We start from the raw sequence: 20,664 nt of genomic DNA, 5'->3' as shown, positions 1-20,664 counted from the left end.
ACTTTGGGTGGAAAATAATTTCCTACTGTTGTTTCTGTGGCTAATGTACAATAGAGAGTTTTGCTTTGAAACATGCTGCATTCTTTTTCATCAGTGATTGATATTCTGTGCTATATAACCAGCCATATACACAAAGGGTTCACTTCTCTTGCCTCTTTTTGCGAGTGTGTCACATCCATGAACAGGCTGAACGTCAGTCCTTCTGCCTCACTTTGAATCAGCATCTCAGTTCCTGTTGTCTCAAGAGAGAACACAATACCACCAATTATTTGAACTTTAGAGAATAATGACTCTAAATTCTAGACTCTGCTTGTTGGTTAAAGCTTCTTGTTAAATCAGTATTTCATATTTGCATACATCATTGTTGCTATTGAAAATTGCTGAGGGAACTAAATGAAATTAAATATTTTCTTTTTGTGATCTCAGTATGCTTTTGAAGGTTTTGTGTAGCATTCTCATCATGCATTTTGGATTGTCATAGAAATGTTATTTATTTTAACAGTCATTTAGACCTCATAAATATAATAGCCATAACAGGATGTGACTCATTACTTCAAGGCTCATAAGATAACTTCTCTTTTGACCCCTTTACAGGATATTTGCTTCTTTAAATCACTTCGCCAAGTTTAATTTACTATATATTTTTCTCTAGTTTTTCAAAGAATTCTTTTCATGGGGATGAGGAATATGTGAATGAATAAATTAACACAAACAACTTTCTTCTAGGGGAATTAACATTTTTTTTTCTTGCTGAGAATAATATAACCTATATCCTTCCTAGACAATCACATATATTAGGAGTATATCCTAAATCTACTGTATATAGTTCTGCTCCACATTTTAAATGGAAATGAGCAATTGATTTTTATGTTTGCAATTTTTTGGTCTCATGAATTGCTTTAGAGAGAATTTATTGTGCAGTATGTGAAATGAAGCTTGCTTTACCAATATGCTAAAAGTAAACCTGGATAAATTATTCATTGTCAAAATATTTAGTTGCAAATGTAGCCCTTTTCCTATTAATTAATCATAGACATACTAGTCCTAGTTTGTAAAATATATGAACTAGGCCTAATTCTCCATTTTGTTATACTAGCTGTAGGCTGATGTACTGAAATAGAGAAATATATTTAGAGTAACACAGGGCTACAGAATTATTTAAAGGAAAAGAATTATTTTTATTCATTTAAACTTTCTAAATATTGCTTATAGGACTTATCAGTTGTTTGCAAAGTGTTTAACAACAATGCTTGCAAGTTAGTGTTTTTGGTGACTGCAGCTCTTCTCTTTGTGTCCATAGGTTCTGATTCACCCTATAGATTGTTGTTTTCTATATGAGACTTTTTAAAGCCAGAAAGTAGTTATTAGGTCCAATAAAGAGACTTGGAATTATCTATCACATGGCTAGATTTTATTTGTGCTTAACTCTAGGATTCTGGGCTTCTTCTGAACTACAGAAGCAGTTCTGTAAGAATATTGGCCATTACAATCTCACACAGCAGTCAGAACCAGAACTCTTGTTTTTTCTTTGCGGAAACACGTGTGAGCCAGTTTTTACACTGTATACAGTAAAAAGGGAAAGAGAGAAACAAAGAGCCTGAAAATAGAGAAAAAGATTGAGTAGTCTGTTATTGAGTCTCTGTTGGCATGTTTCATATATAATCTCAGCAGTTGTATCTCAGATGCTTAGCTGTCAACATCTTAATGAAATATTCAGTAGATCAAATTCTGTCTGTACCTTAGCACACATGTAAGCAAGGATTGAATCTACATCAGTTTTACTTGTAAAAATATGGATGTTTTCCTCTTTTGCACTTATTATTACCCTAATATGAAAGCTGTTTAAATTAAGGAACTTAATGTCGTAGGAGGTCTTGGACATAAAATAGAACTGTTTCTAATACATAGACTTTTCCACAAGTGCTATTTAGGAACCAGTAAGTATTTAGACTGTTTCATGTATTGGATTTTGACTTAAGCCTCATCCTGCACCTGTTGAATGTGACAAAGCTCCCAGCAGTATATGTATGAAGCACTATGCAAGAAATACTTGGTTTCCTCTCCTCAGAGACTGGGAATATGCCTGCAGCAGGTTGTCATGAAGTCCAACATGTGTCACTTGTCCTGTGGGGAATGAAGAAAAACTGCCAGAACTATAGTTCCTACCTCCCACCTCTGAAAGTAAAGTATTAGTAACTTTGGAGTTGCTCTTTCTTCTACACTCCAACTTGACTTTGTGAATTATGAAGATGCATAGTCATGTGAGGGGAGGAATATTGTCAACATAGAGATATTATATATTTCAACAATATAGCAACAACAAATAAGAGATATTTCTCAAGAGTAAATAACTTATTGAGGTAGACGGATGAAAAATGGACCCTTAATTTTATTGTTAAAGCAAAAATGCCCGAGGGCAATTTAGCACCTAACAGTTGTTCTATACTAAAGTAAGAATGTGAACTTTTATTGTTTGCTTTAGAGTATCAACAATTCACACAGGTAAGAAATGTTCTATGTTACACCTTCTGAACATAGAGGATGTAAGTACACATTAGACACATACTTTGAATTACTGATAGCTTGGTGTCATGGTTTCAGCTGGGATAGAGTTAATTTTCTTCACTCTAGCTGGTATAGTGCTGTGCTTTGAAATTAGCATGGAAAAAAACCTGTTGAGATAACACACAGATGTTTAGGCTGTTGCTGGGTAGCGCTTATACTAGTCAAGGACATGTCCAGCCTCCCATGCTCTCCTGGGTGCACAAGAAGCTGGGAGGGGAGGGGGCACAGCTAAGAGAGCGGATTCAAACTGACCAAAGGGATATTCCATATCATGTAACGTCATGCCCAGTATGCTACCTGGGAGGGGCTGGCCGGGGGAGGGGGGGAGCAATCGCGGCTCGGGGACGGGCAGCGTCAGTCAGCGGGTGGTGAGCGGCTGTATCGTTCTTGTTTCTGCGTTTTTTTTCCCTGTTTTCCCTTTCCTTCCTTTTCCCTTTTATTATATTAACATTATTGTCGTTATTATCATAATCATTTATCATCATCATTTTATTGTAATCATTAAACTGTGCTTATCTCAACCCACAAGTTCTTTTGCTTGTCCGATTCTCTTCCCCATCCCACAGGGGTGGGGAGGGGGTGTGAGCGAGCGGCTGCGTGGTGTTCAGTTGCCAGCTGAGGCTGAACCACAACACTTGGGCTTCACAGAGCTAAAGAACAAAGAAATACACTGAGAGATCATCTGAATCATGTTCAGAATAAAACAGTCCCTGTACCTGACCTTAGAGATTTATAGTTGCATTCTTTATTTTATCCCAATTGTTGGCAGTGTTGCTAATTTATGAGTATTACCCATGCAAAAACCTTGAGTGTCTTACTTTTATGCAGTAAGGTTAGTCAATAATTCATGAAGGGGATTATATCTTGCAAAAGCAAAATTATTTCTTCCCAGGACCCAATTTTAAAACCAGAAATATATGAGATTAGAGATTAACTAAACCAATATAAAACTGTATATATTTTTGTACTATATTTTAGTATTACCTTTATAATTAAAATATCCCATAGCAACATAAACCAATGTTTTGAAAGTACAAAGACACTTACATAGAAGTTTGCTGTTCAAGAGCACTGAGCACTTACAATAGAGCAGGTTCATGAGAAGTAACTGTTTAGTATGGTTGTGATGAAGACTGCTAAAGTCAGAGACTGTGTTTGAACAACCTGTCCCCTAGCATCCAGAAGCAAAATTGAATTAAAGGACTCCCTCCAGTGAAAGAAGCCTCTTGCAGCTCTCACAGAAGGCTTTCAAACCTGTCATCTGAGTAACAACTTCAAATTCTCCAACTTCTTTCCCTCATAGATGAAGGGGAGCTCTGAAGGGAAGATGAAGGTCAATGGTGTCACCTTTTTTCATTTAGGGCCATCAGCTATGAACTTTTGCTTCCATTGGGAACTTAAGTAAGTTGATCTTTTCTACAGAAGAACAAAAGCACCCAAACACCTGCCCATTCCATTTTCTCCACTTCAGTGTGCTCTAATAATTGCTAAGTAGGATAGAAATCACTAAGAAAGTATTTAAAAATTGTCCTGTACTTCAAATCTGCATTTCACCCACCTCAGAACAGGGATTTGAATCCAAGTTTCAGATGTCTCAGGCTAGCAATTTAATCTGCAAACTATGGACTATTTGAGACTCCCGAAGTGTCTTCTGTTGGAATTTTTTCAACACCATATACCAGATTAAATATTCATTGGTACAAGAATTTGAATGTTTCATCTTGCTGATGATTTATGTTTATATTATAAAGTTACATACTTTCTGATGCTTCCAGCTACCACTTTTTACCGCTTCCGTCATGTTGCCAACCAGTGATTATTTATTTCATACCAATGTAAATTCAAGTGGGATTTGAAGAAAGAAGTGCATGCTATTAGCCACCTAAAAAAGCACTTCCTACTTAAGTCTGTCTGTGGATTTAGCCCCAGATACCTACACTTCCATGTAGGTACCATGCTTGAGAGGAGTGTTAGACAAAGAATCGGGCTATAATTACTTTCTGAATGTGTTTTCTAAAACAAATAAGATTTTTTTCTTAGTGGAATATTTCATATTTAGTTGTAATATTTTTCATAATAAACTGAAACAAAAATATTATAATTGTATGAAAAGTTTGAAGATAACAGAATTGAGAATATCAGAAAGAGGTACTTTTGACATGGACAGTAGATTAGCATTAGAAAGGTGTCTCGTTTCCCATTTAGTAATGACATTTGATAAGTAAGGTGGTGTTTTGAATGAGGGAAGATATTAAAATCTAGCAGATTATTTAAAATAACGTTTGATGTCTGTATAAAAGTCCTTCTGAAGTCAATTAAAAGACTATAATTGCCTCAGAACAGTATGGATTATTGTCCCCAAAACTGCCACTTTTCATTATTATCAGCTCAATATTTCTTTTCAGATAAAAGTTGTAACATTTCTGTTGTTATTTACTATAAAAAAGGAGCCATAATTGACTTTATATTTAGGGATCTTTCCCATTTTCTTGGCTTCTGTAGACCTTCTATGCTGTCACTATTAGGCAACACTCTGCATTGTGCAAACAGCTGATCTCAAAAATGAGAAAGCACACACTTTCATTGAAAGTAGCAGTAACCGTCTTTCATAAACCCAAACCCCTGAAGCCTGTGTCTAGAGCAAAAACTTAAAAGGCTGATCTAGTCCCAGAAAAGAGCAAGCAACATGGGAATCCAAAACTCTCTGAAATCCAGCTAAGGCTTCAAGGGCTTCAATACTCCCTATTGCATGGAAACTACATCTGACCACCCCAAGGGCTGTTATTTTGCCATCTGCCTCCAGGAAGCTGCAGGAGTGACAGGCAGGTTTCTTTGAAAGTTTGCCCAGAAGGCATTCCATCTTTTTTCCAGAAAACTGGCCTTTTTAAAAATAAATAAGATGTCATTCTCTTGGAATATTTCTGTATTTCTCTTGTAAAAATTTGCTGTGTAACTTTATTAATTTTCCCCATCTGATTAATTTAAATGGAAAACATTCACACATGCCATTCCCATTGGTCTTTGAACAAGCAAGGTGTCCCTGCCCATGGCAAGGGGTTGGAATGAGATGAACTTTAAGGTCCCTTCCAGCCCAAACCATACTATGATTCTATGGTTTATTGCTCTTCAGTAAGGTTCATTAGAAGTTCTAGTTAAGTGAGATCTAGTTAATACTGTGAACTAAAAAAACAAAACAAAAATAAGGCAAACAATACTGGTTTCCCAACAAAACAACCAAAACAGGTAAGCCTGATATGCTGCCGTACAGTTTTTCTGAAGATTTAACTGCTTAGCTCACTCTCATCTTCTTCAGCATGGACATCCTCCATGACTGGACTATACTTCCAGTATGCTCCAGAGCAAGGGAGCCACTGCTCTAGGAGATGTGGTAAGCAACACACATGAACTCACACCCAAGGGAGAGAGGGAGCATGAGAAACATGAGCTGCAACTTTCTTGCCACACGCATGTATACTAAGGTACTGCAACAAAAATTTGGAATAGAAAACTTAAGTTTTCTACTGGAAAAGAGGTATGTGTTTTATCTAAATTTTCTGTATTTAATGTCTGCCTCTAAAGAGTTAACAGATTTATGGGAAAATATGTTAAATATACTTATTTATTTCCATCAAAACATTCTACATCAATAACAATAATAGTTCCTGTCCTCTTGGCTGATCTGGAAATGAATAGGAGGTGTCTAACTCTGGTTTGTGAAAGTTTTGTATTTGGTATGAAATAGATATTATTGAGACAATTTCACAAAGTATATGTTTTGTGTTTGTATTGACTAGTAAATGTTCCTCTCCTGTCTTTCCATGAAAGCAAATGTTACTGTGATTTTAGTCCAGAACTGTATGCATATATCTAAGAAATAGTATTAAAATCAGCTAAGAAATCTAAATCAAATTAAATCTCTTTTCTGAACATTCAGTTTCTTGTGAAAAGTGGCACAAACTGATACCAGCATTCTATTTGCTTCCCATTTTGTTACCGTTTGATCTGTAAATGCATGTTCACAGTGGGTCTAGATTCTCTGGTTTGAATAAGAAGAAAATATAATTTTATCCATTGCTATTTATATAACAGAAGAGAATATTTGGAAAACTGCAAGAATTTCCTGATTAAATTGTATCAATTTCTATCTTATGAACTTGCATGGGATCGTACAGGATTTAGAAATGCTAAGAATTATTGCAAACATTTCCTCAAACGAGTCTGTAGTTAATTTTGAGCATGTTTGCCTAGATTAAAGAAGTTGGGAAATTTCTAATATAAAACATGCAAATCTAGAGACATCTACAAAATGAAGAGGTTTTTATTAATTTCAGATGGAAATGGTTTCTTATGAAAACTTTTTAGCCTAGAACTTACTATATAGAGAACACAATTATTTAACAGAAACATTTAAATGCACCAGAAAGTTTTCCCTTCATCAATACCAAGTAGCTGTTGCCAACAAGTTAAATAGCAGCCAATGGTGCTGGAAAGCCTTTTGCCTAACTGAGCTGTTGCCTTTCCTATTTGTGCTAGATTGTTATTATGGGAACCAGAAGTATCTTTCTAACCCTGCTGCAGATAAATTCTTAAAGTCCTGTCACTCTATTTTTTTGCTTCCAGCCCTTTGCCTTTTTTCCTGAAATTACATGGAGCCATTACTTACCTCATTCAGAAAGGTGGCAAAGATGAAAATCTTATTCCAAATCCAGGGGCACACAACTGAATCTGACAAGGAAGCGTTGCTATTGGCCAAGAATAGATGATGGATACTCATATAGTGATGGCTGGAAAAAAGATGTCTCAAAGGAGGCCAATAAAGAAGGAAGGGCAGATGGTCCATGCCAGAATCTATTGTCACAGTTCTAATGTCACATACAAAGGACAAGAAGGAGGAACTTGGAAAATATATGCCAGTCAGCCTCACCTCCATCTGTGGAAAGGTGATGGAGCAGTTCATTCTGGAGGTCATCTCCAGGCATGTAGAGGAAAAGAAGGTTATCAGAAGTAGTCAACATGGATTCACCAAGGGAAGATCATTCTTGACCAACGTGATAGCCTTCTATGATGGTGTGACTGGCTGGGTTGACGAAGGGAGAGCAGTGGATGTTGTCTACCTTGACTTCAGTAAGGCATTTGACACTGTCTCCCATAGCATCCTCACAGGCAAGCTAAGGAAGTGTGGGTTGGATGAGTGGATAGTGAGGTGGATAGAAAACTGGCTCAACAACAGAACTCAGAGGGTCGTGATCAATGGAGCAGAGTCTGGATGGAGGCCCGTCACTAGTGGTGTTCCCCAGGGGTCTGTGCTGGGTCCAGTCCTGTTCAATATATTCATCAATGACCTGGATGATGGGATCAAGTGTAACCTCGGCAAGTTCACCGACAATACCAAGCTGGGAGGAGTGGCTGATATACCAGAAGGCTGTGCTGCCATTCAACAAGACCTGGACAGGCTGGAGAGCTGGGCCGAGAGGAACCTGATGGAATTCAACAAGAGCAAGTGCAAGGTCCTGCCCCTGGGGAGGAACAACCCCATGCACCAGTACAGGCTGGGGGCTGAACTACTGGAAAGCAGCTCTGCTGAGAAGGACCTGGGAGTGCTGGTGGACAGCAAGCTGACCATGAGTCAACAATGTGCCCTTGTGGCCGAGAAGGCCAACAATATTCTGGGCTGCATTAAAAGGAGTGTGGCCAGCAGATTGAGGGAGGTTATCCTCCCCCTCTACTCTGCCCTAGTGAGACCATATTTGGAGTACTGTGTCCAGTTTTGGGCCCCCCAGTTTAAGAAGGATGTGGAAGTGCTTGAGCAAGTCCAGCTGAGAGCTACCAAGATGATGAGGGGACTGGAGCGTCTCCCTTATGAGGAAAGGCTGAGAGACTTGGGTTTGTTCAGCCTGGAGAAGAGAAGATGGAGGGGGGATTTCATCAATGCTTATAAATATCTAAAGGGTGGGTGTCAGGATGATGGGACTAGGCTCTTTTCAATAGTGCCCAACAACAGGACAGGGGCCAGTGGCCACAAGCTGGAACACAGGCAGTTCCACCTCAATATGAGAAAAAACTTCTTCCCTGTGCAGGTGCCAGAGCAGTGGCACAGGCTGTGGAGTCTCCTTCCCTGGAGACATTCACACCCCACCTGGACGCGTTCCTGTGCCCCCTGCTCTGGGTGTGCCTGCTCAAGCAGGGGGGTTGGCCAAGATGATCTCCAGAGGTCCCTTCCGACCCCTACAATTCTGTGATTCTGTGATTCTGTATAGCTACTTTATTATTTAATTCCACTTGTGCAACATCATGTCATGTTTCCACAGACTTTATTGGCTGAATGAGACTTACAAATCAAATGTGTGAACATCCTAACCTTCCATTTAAGCCCTTTGAACTTAAACCCACCACTAGGATCAAAAAACAATACTGACTGTCCCCACCTCTGCAAAGGCAGTATCTTTGACTGAGCAACATAGCTCAAATCTTCATAAAAGTATTCTGAAAACCAATTCAGAAACACAAAGCTGGTGTCTGAGGATATTCTTCTCACTTAATTTTAGCCACGTAAATGTTATTTGTCTAATTTTAAATGAATGACCTAACTTCCACTATAGTCAGTGGAAAAGAACATTCACTGCCAGAGTGCCATAGACGACGTTGTAAGTTGGGTGTAATAATTGTTGGGATAGTTCATGTTCTGAAAGCAACTTTCAATTGGCTAAAATTAGTGAGAAGAATGCATTAGTTTGCAAATCTAGGTCCTTATGTCTTCTGTTTAATGTAGCAAGATAAACCAAACCTGAACTGCATAATTTGAGTGATTCTCCGTTCATTTACACTTGGATCTGGGCTCTTCACCCTGAGCCTTTACAGTCACTGAAGATCTGAGCATCGCGAAGGCAATAGTCATTAAAGTCCAGAATGTTATTTAGTTCATTCTAAGTAGGCAAGTAAAGTAGGTCAAATTGATCATGGCCTAAAAGTACCTCTCTGATCTGAAGAGTATATCTTGTAATTATAAGGGGAGCCTGGGGAACCTGTTAGTGACTTCCCAAACAGCATAAACCAACATGCACTGATATTGCTCAGCAATTTTTCTTTAAATCCTTGTTCAGATCCTAATGCCCTGAATTACTCCTGGCTCTCCCATGTATCACTCCTTTTTTTCATGTTCAGCCTAGTTAACATAATTAAATAAGATGTTGAAGGTGGGGTGTCTAAGTATGCCTGTACTCAAACACTGAAAAATCTAATGTTTAAAAACATTTTCCCCTTTTACTTTTTGTACTACAATCGTTTTGAATACCAAATGACAGACAATACAAACAGTTCAGAGAATTATCGTGAGTACTCTGAGGACAAATCCACTGCACATGGCTGTTTCTTCTTGGATGTCTATTTCCTACTCAGGTTATTCTGCAATTAAAAATCATTAGAACAGTGAGAACAACTGAACGAATGACCATTTGTACAGAATACAGAAAAGAAATATTCAGCATTGTTCAGATAAATATTTACTTAGCTGTTCAAAATTGCTTGCAGGAAAAGAAAATATGGTGCCCAATGAAACCCTTTACAATCGTTAAAAGCGCACTTAGAGTGCTCCAAGAGCAAGCAGAGATCTTGTTTTGAAGTCACTGATCATACTGTGGAGCAGAAATATTGAATGACGGTACCCACAACTGATCCTTTCAGGCACCCGGTTCTGACCTGATAGAATTTCTGCTAAGGAGATTGTTTTGCATGAAGTTGGAAAGCAATGATACATGAGCAGCAGATGTGGATTTTTACATTTGCAATTCCTTTCTGTCTAAGTAGTGATAGTTCTGATAGATACTTTGTCATGGCATGCTGACAGAATGCAGGAAAACAGACATGCTAGGGATAAGCTGGAAGACTACTGAAGTAATTTAAAAAAATAAAGACTGTCAAAAGCAATAACATGAATACACTGATCTCTATTACAGGTGTCACAAGACAGTCGAAAGAGATTGTGTGACAGATATCCAGAATAAACAATTTATGGTGCTGTATCAGAAGAAACAACTACAATGGCAGTTTTCCAAATGTCTGAAAGGTTTGCAAGGCTGACCAGCTGCATTAGCAGGAATAAAAGTATGAGTTGATCTATTTGTGAGCTTTCTAATTCTTGTGCTGCATCCACTCAGATGATCTTGCTTTGGTCCTCTTGGAGATGCATGAAAATTCGAACAATTTTTAATAATTTTTTAAAAAGCACATTATAGCTGAGCATGAGAATTCAGAAAATCAAGAAAGCCTTCCCAAAATCACCAGTACTGCTTAAGCTAAATTTCTACAAAACAATAATATTTTCAAAGTTATTTGATTTGTTTCATTTTCTCTTTTCTTTCTTTTTATTTTTCTCTTGCCTTCAGGAAAAGGTTACAACGGGAAAAAAGTAAGGTTGGTTGTTGTTTTTTTTTAATGAAAACAGAAGCTCATAAATAAAATTATTCTAGAAACAAGGTTGGGAAAAAAATACAACACAGTAACTGAAACTCAAAACTGACAAACACATGGGAAACTGCAAAATATGCTACTGTTGAAGAAGTTCTTGACAGTGCAAAGTAGACTTATGTACCTAAGCCCCATTAATTTTCAATGAGAACTATATAACTAACTGTTCTTGCTGCCTTTGAAAATGTTCCTATAATCAATCCTTAAAAGAATTTGCGCTCTGCTTCAAATTTTACTATAAAAAGCAATGTACTAGGTACTAATTTCTTGCATTTTCTTTCCAATTCTTTAATATATTTGAAGAGCTTTTCCAGTTCCACCCAACCTTGCAATGGGTTCATTAAATGGACTTATTCTCAAGGAATCCCAGTTTAGTACTTGGATTTTACTGCAGGGTCAAATGTAAAGTCCACAAACAGCTGGTGGTGAGAAAAAAATGCTTAGGGTATGTGTACACCTGGCAATGACAAAAAATGGTAAACAAAGGTAAGGACAGAAGATTCCAAAGTTCCAGAGAAATTTGGAGAGAAACATCCTCGAAAATTCCAGCAACAAGGACTCTTAACAGTTTTAATCTGAGAATAAAACATTAACTAAGAGGAAAAACTCTTACTGTTGTCAGAGAGCCAGGATTCACCTTGCTTTTTATTTCCTAACCATTTATTAAAGAACATACTAAAATAATTAATGTAACAGAAACTGGTTTTGATACTACATCTATCTTATCTGGTCCTTCGTTCAGAAAGGAAATCGAACACATTTGACCCAAATCATTGAAATTTGTGCTTGAAGCGAATTGAAGTGCTGTGGCCAGGATGATGTCCATGGAATAGTACAGTCACAGAATTAAATCATCCTAAAATGCTCTTAAAGTATTATCAGAATAATCAATTATTTTGGTTTTCCAAGAGATCGCCTCTATGCAATGTAGTCCACAGACGACAAAGGCAAAGCTTCAGTGCTCCATGTAAGTGAACCTAAAGGAGAGGATGTCTCTTCTTAGCTAGCAGGTGGAATAGGTATGCACATGAGACAAAATACTCAGAATGTTAGAAAATGGAACTGATTCATCAGAACATACAAAAAATATTATTACTTTCTCTCTATCACATCGCTTTGGCTGATTGACTTCTTTTTATCAGCTGAGGATTGGGCCCAGCAATAGTAGCATGCGTGCATAAAAATCAGTAAATCAAAGAAAGCAAGGGAACAGATTTTTATAACAGATTATGATATCCTATTTGAATATTTCATAAATCCTGCTAAGAAACCTCCCATGTAGTACTAGTCTATGATCAATAAAAAGAATATGACATGAAAACTATTACAAGAGATGATGAAGATGCAATTCCGTCTTAGTAGATGGATGAGAAAACTTATTACTTTGGCCTTAATTTTTAAAAAGTCACAATGGCATGCTAGTAAATTGGTGCGGTCTTCGAAGGATACTAAGAAAATTTGTCTGCTGCAGTTCATAAATCTCCCAAGTGTTTTGGAATTACCAATGCCTTCGGGCCACAGAAACACAAACCACTGGTTCAATGTCAGCTCTGCTAAAACTGCAAATGTTTAACCAAATAATGAGATAAAAAGTAATGCATAATTAAAAGGCTTCTTCAGAAGAAGTCTGAGTTGTATTTATTTTAAGGGTGGCAGGGAAATATATTTGCACCTGTGTATGCTCCAAAGGTGTCATTTTCACAAGTCTTACTGCACAAATAAGGCCTAAGCACATAATACATTATTAAAAGGGTTATGCATTTCAAAGAGAATAAAACTACTTGAAAATAAATCTAATATTTAATTTTAATAATATATCAGAATTACTAGTATATTGGTTCAGAAGAATAGATTTAAACAAAAGATCAAGCAACACAGGTCAGTATTTTGTCTTTTGGTTTTTTTTATTTTGAAATTGTATTTATGAACTGTCTAACAAATGACCATTTTGCATCAGTGTAATTGGCCCTGTTTAAAGGGTGACAAAGGTAAGATCTGTTCTCTGCTTCACAGTTTCTCTGGTGAAGACACCAATCAGAAGTTAATCCATATCAGTACTGCGGCAGCTGTATGTAGCTTCACCAGGCAATTCAAACATAATCTAACTAGCTGAGTAACATGAGGGATGTGGAATATTTGCCATAATAAGCTTCAGGCTCAGGATACACTCCCTCTCTAATGTAATACAGCAGGCAACAGCAACTTGCTTCCAGACACAGTCAACAGCTTTTCTGATTTGGGCAAATCACTAAAACACACTGCAAATTCCTTCAAAAAGTGACATATGAGCCACATGACTATACGGAGTTCAAAGTACCACTGTGAATCTTAAATTGGAAAAGTAGTACCTCTAGTTACTTTATTTCTAATTATAAAACTGCTTTTCTTGTTCAGCCCACAGGCACAGAGATGTGATATGTGTATGCCAACAAGTAGTGGGCTACACCAAGAGCAGATCTGGAGAACGAAACACTGAAAAGTCCAGACTGCCTGTGCTTTGGTGTTGCTGGTCAGATTACCTCTGAGCTACCGGCACATTAGGAGCTGGGAATCACTGGGAGTCCCTCTGGAGAGCATCTTCTTGTTTAGTTTCTACCTGAAGGTCCTTGAGCTGTAAGAATTTCTCTATGATGCAGACAGAAGGATGGTAAGAATAGTCAACAGGGAAATTCATGACAGCAGTACATGCATGACCTGAGCTAACATTCCTGTGTAAAAACCAGCAGAAGCAACCCCAGCAAATGGCTCATTCTACCTGGGCTAAAGATGATGTTTCTGTCCTAAATCAGGGACCTCAAAGTCCTTAAATTTAACTGTGGTGATTCTGGCCTAATATATTGACCTCCTACACAGTGGAAAAACTTCAGGAATATATTTTTCCTGCTCTTTCATAAGCTCCACCATTCCTATCATGAGCTGGTGTGATGGATCCTATTTTTTCTGTGCCAAAAGACACACCTAAATTTGGACTCCCTGAGACTTGGTGAGCAGCACACGCCTCCTCTGCTCTACCTTGTCCTCTGTATAGTTCATTTCAGTGATAAGCAGGGTTAGCAATGCCAATGTACAAATAATTATAGGTTTTATTTTTACTATGTGAGATTCTGCTGAGTGTAATCACATAAGTAGGAAACTTCATTCACATAGTTAAATGTCTTAACTTATACCTGTCTGCATCATATCAACACAATTATCGGCACAGAAAAGAAGTGAAAGACTGGAGTAGGAACCTGAATGAAGATCAGTGGTTTTATTTTTTTTCCCTTTTCTCTCCTCTACATATGTTCATCCACTGACTTACCAGTTATTAATACTGCTACATTTGCTGAAGTTGACTAGAAGGCTAATGGAAGAGTAGAGACACCTTTGTGGAAAAAAAAAACCTTAAGAACATGTTGTTCCAAGAATCTCATGAATAAACATAAATGACAAAGTTATTTAAGAATCTGAATTGACCATCATGCACTGGACAGGTAAGGGTTCTGATCACCTGGCTCTTCTGCACTGCAATGTGTCACCAAATGGCATTACCTCCTAGTGTAATTAAAATGCTGTGAAAGGAACGTACTCAGTTTTTAACAATAAATTATGTGTTTTATTTAAAAGCTATTTCAAGAGGCCTTAGCTGACACTGGCTAAGGCTACAAATGTTCCATAAATGAACTACATGAAAACCTAAGATTTCTCCTTCTTGGTAAGCCATCCAGCTATGCAAGTTAGTCATTATCTCTTTAGATAACAGTAATTAAAAATTAAGATTCAGCGTTATTGTCTTTCATGCTTTTTTCAAAGCATTCCCATAATGCCCCAGAAGTTATTTTACTTTCTAAACACCGTTTGTGCAGGTGTCCAATTGATAACCTAAATAGTTCTCTTTGTATCATTCACTTGAAAATCAACAATCCCATCAAGCCAATGCATGTGTGAACTGTGTTTCTAACACTACTGCCAGTGTTTGATGGTGATCTATAGTCAAAATGTAGGAGGAAACTGATGGTGACCTCAGGCAATTGTAAAAGGAGACATCTTTTATGTTACTACTATGTCTGCTTTTTCGTTTATGTCAAAGCTTCACTTTTGGGATGAGTTTCAACAGATAATGACACATTGCACAACAGAATGACACAACGGACAAGGAAGGAATGATTTCTCTAACAACCAGAAACTATTTATTGCAGATTCGAGAGGCTTCCAAATATTTCTGGAAACCCTGTTGATGGAACCAGGAATTGCTTTCCAGGCAGGAGCCATTGGCATGAAGTGCCTATTGATTCAGCCATTCAGATTATGGGCAACCTCTTCAACATGTCTTTTATAAGTGTCTAAATAGGAAGTGTATCATGCCCTTATCCTCTTTGAAAAGAAGCTTGAAATCTAAAAAAAAAAACAGTAGCAAAGTATTTGAACACCCTCAGCATTATTCCAGCCTCTAATTAGGCCAAGTTATAAATTCATTAGGAAATGGCAGTAGTATCCACGCTTTTCTGTTTAGGTTTCTAGCTTTTTTAAGGTGGAGGGTGATATTCTCAACCCCTTTATGAATGTGGATAAAATAAACTTGTTTGTTTCTTGTTCTAACAAGAACAATTGTGAACAATATCGGTGAAGATTGATGATGGTGTCAAAAGAGTCAGAGATCATTGAAACTATGCAGATGTAAAACCTTAATTTTAGTGTCACAAACCCTATTCAGACTATTTAGACATCAAAACCAGCTGCATTCTTCTAAATAAATTCTTGGATCTGGACCACTCTGTTTTCTTGGTTTCGTGGCTCTGATCCCATGAGCATGAAAGAAAATAATACTTTTGACTTTCACATACTTCGTTTTGTATCACAAATAACCAAGAAATCCCATATATAGTAATGCCCTCCTTCTCACTCATACACACAAATAAACAAGGAAAAATCCTGTTTAGCTAACCTGAGGCCCCTAACATAATTATTTTTGCACTTAACTGCAAAGCCACACATTCAGATTCTGAGGTTCCACAAAAAATTTTCCTCTGGCTTTATAAATAAGCGACTGTGTTTCTGCTTTCTGAAGGGTTCATAAGAAGGTGAAAACATGTGCTTTTTTCCTGTATGTTTTCCCTTGCACACCCCATGAATAAAAACCACATCTTAAGAAACAAAGTTTGTTTGTTTGTTTTCATTCCCCTTAATAAAGGGAATGTGCTAAAGGGGAAAGGCAAGTCTGCTTACTGGAGTAGCATTTACAGCCAAATTTATTGGGAACATGTAAAAACTTGGGGTACATAACATGCATCCTCAGGGAAATGTGGGTCATTTAACTGTATTGTTAAAGGATGTTGGAGCAAATCTAAGCTTATAAAAGCATGTAGATTCACACTTTAAGAAGTCTGGCATTCAAGTGGGCTAAATGACTCTGACAGTAAAAAAAGCTGATACTCAAAGAATATAAACCTAATAAGTATCAATTTTTGAGTTTTTTCATCCAAGCTATAACACATCTGACAGCTCAGGCAGATGTCAGTAAGGTGTTGCTATGAGACATTTTAACTGGTGCTGTTGGGTTAAGAACAGATAAGTGAGATTCAGAGTGCCTAGCTGGGAATGTCCAACTTAGATATTAAAATAATTAGACAAATACCTCCTGTTAGAATATGCAAGTTTGGGCTGGAATACATTTCACATAATTTAAGTCATCTGAAATTTAGGGATTTAGTTAAAGATGCAGGGTTCCTCTTAGACAGGAATTAGCAGACCAGAGGGGATTCATCCACCAGCCCCAGATGTCCCTACTTGAGGGAGGATGAGCCACCCCTTGACCGGCAGCATCTCTGGCTCAGTTGGCTATAGAGGGAGCTGGACAACCATATTAGGTGGTACTTCTCCACAATACACAGCCAAAGTTAAGTAAAGGACATCCCATACATGGTGCCCAGAGAGAGTCAGGCACTTCTGGAACGTGTCACAGAAGCCCCAAACATCACTCTGAACAATGGCTTGTGGAATAGACAATTGGTGTAGGAGTCTGTCCTCTTCCCCGTGATGTTCTGGCAAGTCAGGGTTCAGATATCCCTGTTCTTCCTAGAATCTAAGCCTTCACTAGAGCCACGTTTCCAGCAATGAGAACTGTGCTGCTTAAAGCTGGCTGGAGGAGGTGCTCCTGCTGCTTTCCCTGGGGAAATAGCTCACTCTTTGAGAAGGGAGCTGGGATGATCCTTCACCCATCTCAGCCTGTGTAAGTCCTCATCTTCCTAGCTGTCACAGTGCAGAACAGTCTAAGGAGAAGGAGTCCTCCACCTGTCCTGATAGGACTAGGGAGTGCACAAATGCAAGAGATTTTTGCAGGAGAGGAGGAGTGAAGAGAGAGTGAACTAAGAGAAAGAGTAACTGTTAGGCAGACATTTATGGGTTTGTTTTTTTCCCCCTCTTTCCGCCATTTTTGTTATTTCCATTTGGTTAATTCCTTTTATTTTTCTACTTAAATAAAGAGAAACTATTTCCTAGGTTTACCCTACAAAGTAACAGTGGTGCACAAATCTCATCTTCTGCTCACATTCACTCAGTATCTTACACCTAGAATCATTTATGCCACTCTGCATAGCTTCTGTGAATTTGCATTTGTAGGTTTTTTTTTTTCCACAGTGCTATATTACAATTCCACTCCATGAAAAAGGCATGATCATTATCTTTACTGTTATTATTTCTAATTGTAAGACTACATTAATACATTTTAAGGTTAAGAGAGACCACTATGATCTGATTTTCTACTTAACACAGGCCAAAGAATTGCAAATGTCTAGGAAATGTTTATCACCATAGAGCTTAAGATTTTAAACAGATGGGTGTAGATTTATATCTTCTTTTTAAAAACTTGAAAATATCTCAAACACAGACTTTAGAAATATGTTTTTGAATGGAGTCTTAACCGTTCCCTTCTGTATTAAGATCAAGTGTCAAGGTCCAGATGATAAGTTTATGCCAAGTGAGGAGAATTCTTCTTGCAAACCAAGATAGTTTGAAAACACTGACTTCAACTTTCCTCAGACTTTGCAACCAAACACATTTTTAAAGGCATTTTCTCTGCTTAAGTGAAATAAAGCAGAGCTCAAGTTACTCTCATCATTGGTATCAGAGTGTCTTTGATCATGTAATATAAGAAAGACAAAGGATTATATAATACCTTGGACATCATATTGTTTCATGTCTGAAGTTAAGAAAAATGACACTATCCTTAACCACCTGAACTCCTTTAAAGGATATAGACATCAAAATCTTGAAGCAATACCAAAACCTTATGCCAAAGGAATTTTTAAGTAAGGCATAGTAGGTGTTATTAATGACTGTTCTTTGCCAGATTGCATATTGTATTCCTAATGCTCTATTTATGAGGAAATTCAGCATGATGAACAAATACATCAGCAGCATAACAGTACATGCCTGAAACTGATTTCAAATGCACTGGTTTTATACTAATGTATCTTTAGATTTAGAGTTACTCTAGTAATACCAAATGTAACTGCAGTCAAAATGAGATCAATGTACATCTATATTTATGTCTCTCTCATCTCTGTATCAAGAAGTCTGCTCATGCATGTGAAGCAGGTGGATATAAATAGATGAGCTTTCAAAAACAACTGTTTCATTAGCAAGAGATGGATTGAGCAGACTGAACAGTAAGAATGAAATATTTATTAGGTGTATATAGGAGCCACTCATGGTAAGAAGTCTGAGTTCGCCTGGAAGCAGCCTTGCTGAAATGAATCCTTGATGCTCTGGAGTTTTATTCTATCCTTTTTTCTGTTATTTGTCCACCCTTCTATAAGGTACACATCACTGCAATCAAAATCTCATCCGTAACTTTAATTTAATTTCATATTTTGTTGGTGGCATTTCCACATTATTATAATTCAGGCAATTCCTGAAGGAAATTATATTAATAGTGCACGAGCACCCGCCATCCTGATGTGGAGGAAGGCTAAAAAATATTTTAAATTATTAACTTTTCTACACCATCAGCTTTTCAGTGATCACAAATATTGAAGGAAGCATATAGGAAAGTAGGTCAAATGACTTCAGATAACTGCAGGAGAAAGCCTCTAGGGATAAAAATGAGAAAACCAAAGCACAAAATAATATGGAACTAGAAAAGTCTATAAAGTATAATGAGAAAGAATGAGCATACTGTAGTGAAAAGATGACAAAAGAAAGACACCTCGTTTACTACTCAGAGAAGGAAGCTATCGACAGATGATAATGTGAAGAACGCAGTGTTTGTTGTCATTTCTTCATCATGTTTCAGTAAAATTTCAAATGTTTTCTGTTGATTTTAACATAATAAGAAATAAGGAGTAAAAAAATCAAGCTAGAACAGATGTATATCTTCAGTCAGCTGAGTCTGTTGAAATTCATTCTGGATTGATTAGAGGAGTAACCTAAACAACCTCTAAAATATTAATGCAGAATTGAGAACTCAGGGAGGATGAATGATGTTCTCTTGAATAAATATAAGTTTTTCTGGTCCCTAACTTTAAGCATTTAATGTAGACATCTGAATTAGCTAATTGTCTACACTTACTTAGTATTTAATGCAAATACGTAGTAGTTGTCTGTCTCTCTGCAGTGATTACAAGGGGTGCCTAATTTGTCAGGATTCCGAACTGGCGTATTGCAGATAAAGTATTCTGATGGATTGTAATATGTATCTTCAAAAGAGGAAGAAGAGGAGGAGCTGTGCAGCTATACAGACCATTCAGTTTGCTTTCAGTTACAGAAAAATACTGGGTAAAATACTAAAATTATTTGTAAGCAATTATCCTAGAAAATAACTGGAAAAGTGAAATAGCCAACACTGATTCTCAAGAATAAACAGTTTAAAATTCTTTCTTATATCAACTGAAAAATCATGTGGACAAAGGAGAAAATGTAGTTTTCATTTATCTCAGCCAGATGAAGGTTTTTACAATGTCCTGTACGATCTCCTCAAAACCTGCTAAAGATTTGCCACCTCGGATCTATGGTCAGATACAGGAAAAACCAGCTAGAAGATTGTAGTTAGAGAATACCTAATATTGCCTCATTTTTCTGGGCTTCTGGGGTCATCATTGTATTGGGTACTGCTCTGTTTTCACTAATTACTAGGATAACAGAATAAAAACTCTGCTCATTTACATTACAGATGAAACATTTAAAAGTGTTTGGTGTCATGTTAATGTAATGAATTGGTATTATAGTAACAGATTTGAGAATTCTTCTGAAAGGATGAAATAGGATTCAGTTCTGTAAGGAAGAGTGCAAACATCTAAAGTTAGGTGAGAAGTCATCAGAACAGATCTAGAATGAAGAGATTTAGATCACATTTTTAAATGAAATAGTCTAAGGATGTAAGAGACTACAAAGAGAATGAAAGCAACATTTATACTTGTGCAATAACAGGCAAATATCAACAGGTGTGTGTAAACAGAAGTAGGACCCATAGGTCATTGTCTTTCTTTACAAAGCATTGGAGAAGCTCCAGCTGAAACATTGTGTCCAGCGTTGGGCAGTGTGTTCAAAGGTAAGAATCAAGGAGAGTTCAGATGAGTGCAACAGGAATGACTGACCCGTAGGAAAGAGGAAAGGAATTGCAGTTGTCATTTTTAAAGAAAGAATCCCGATGCACACAAA

This window comes from Phalacrocorax aristotelis, chromosome 2 (genome assembly GCF_949628215.1).
Source record: "Phalacrocorax aristotelis chromosome 2, bGulAri2.1, whole genome shotgun sequence".
In the NCBI taxonomy this organism is placed as follows: domain Eukaryota; kingdom Metazoa; phylum Chordata; class Aves; order Suliformes; family Phalacrocoracidae; genus Phalacrocorax; species Phalacrocorax aristotelis.
Note: the sequence above shows the minus strand (reverse complement) of the source record.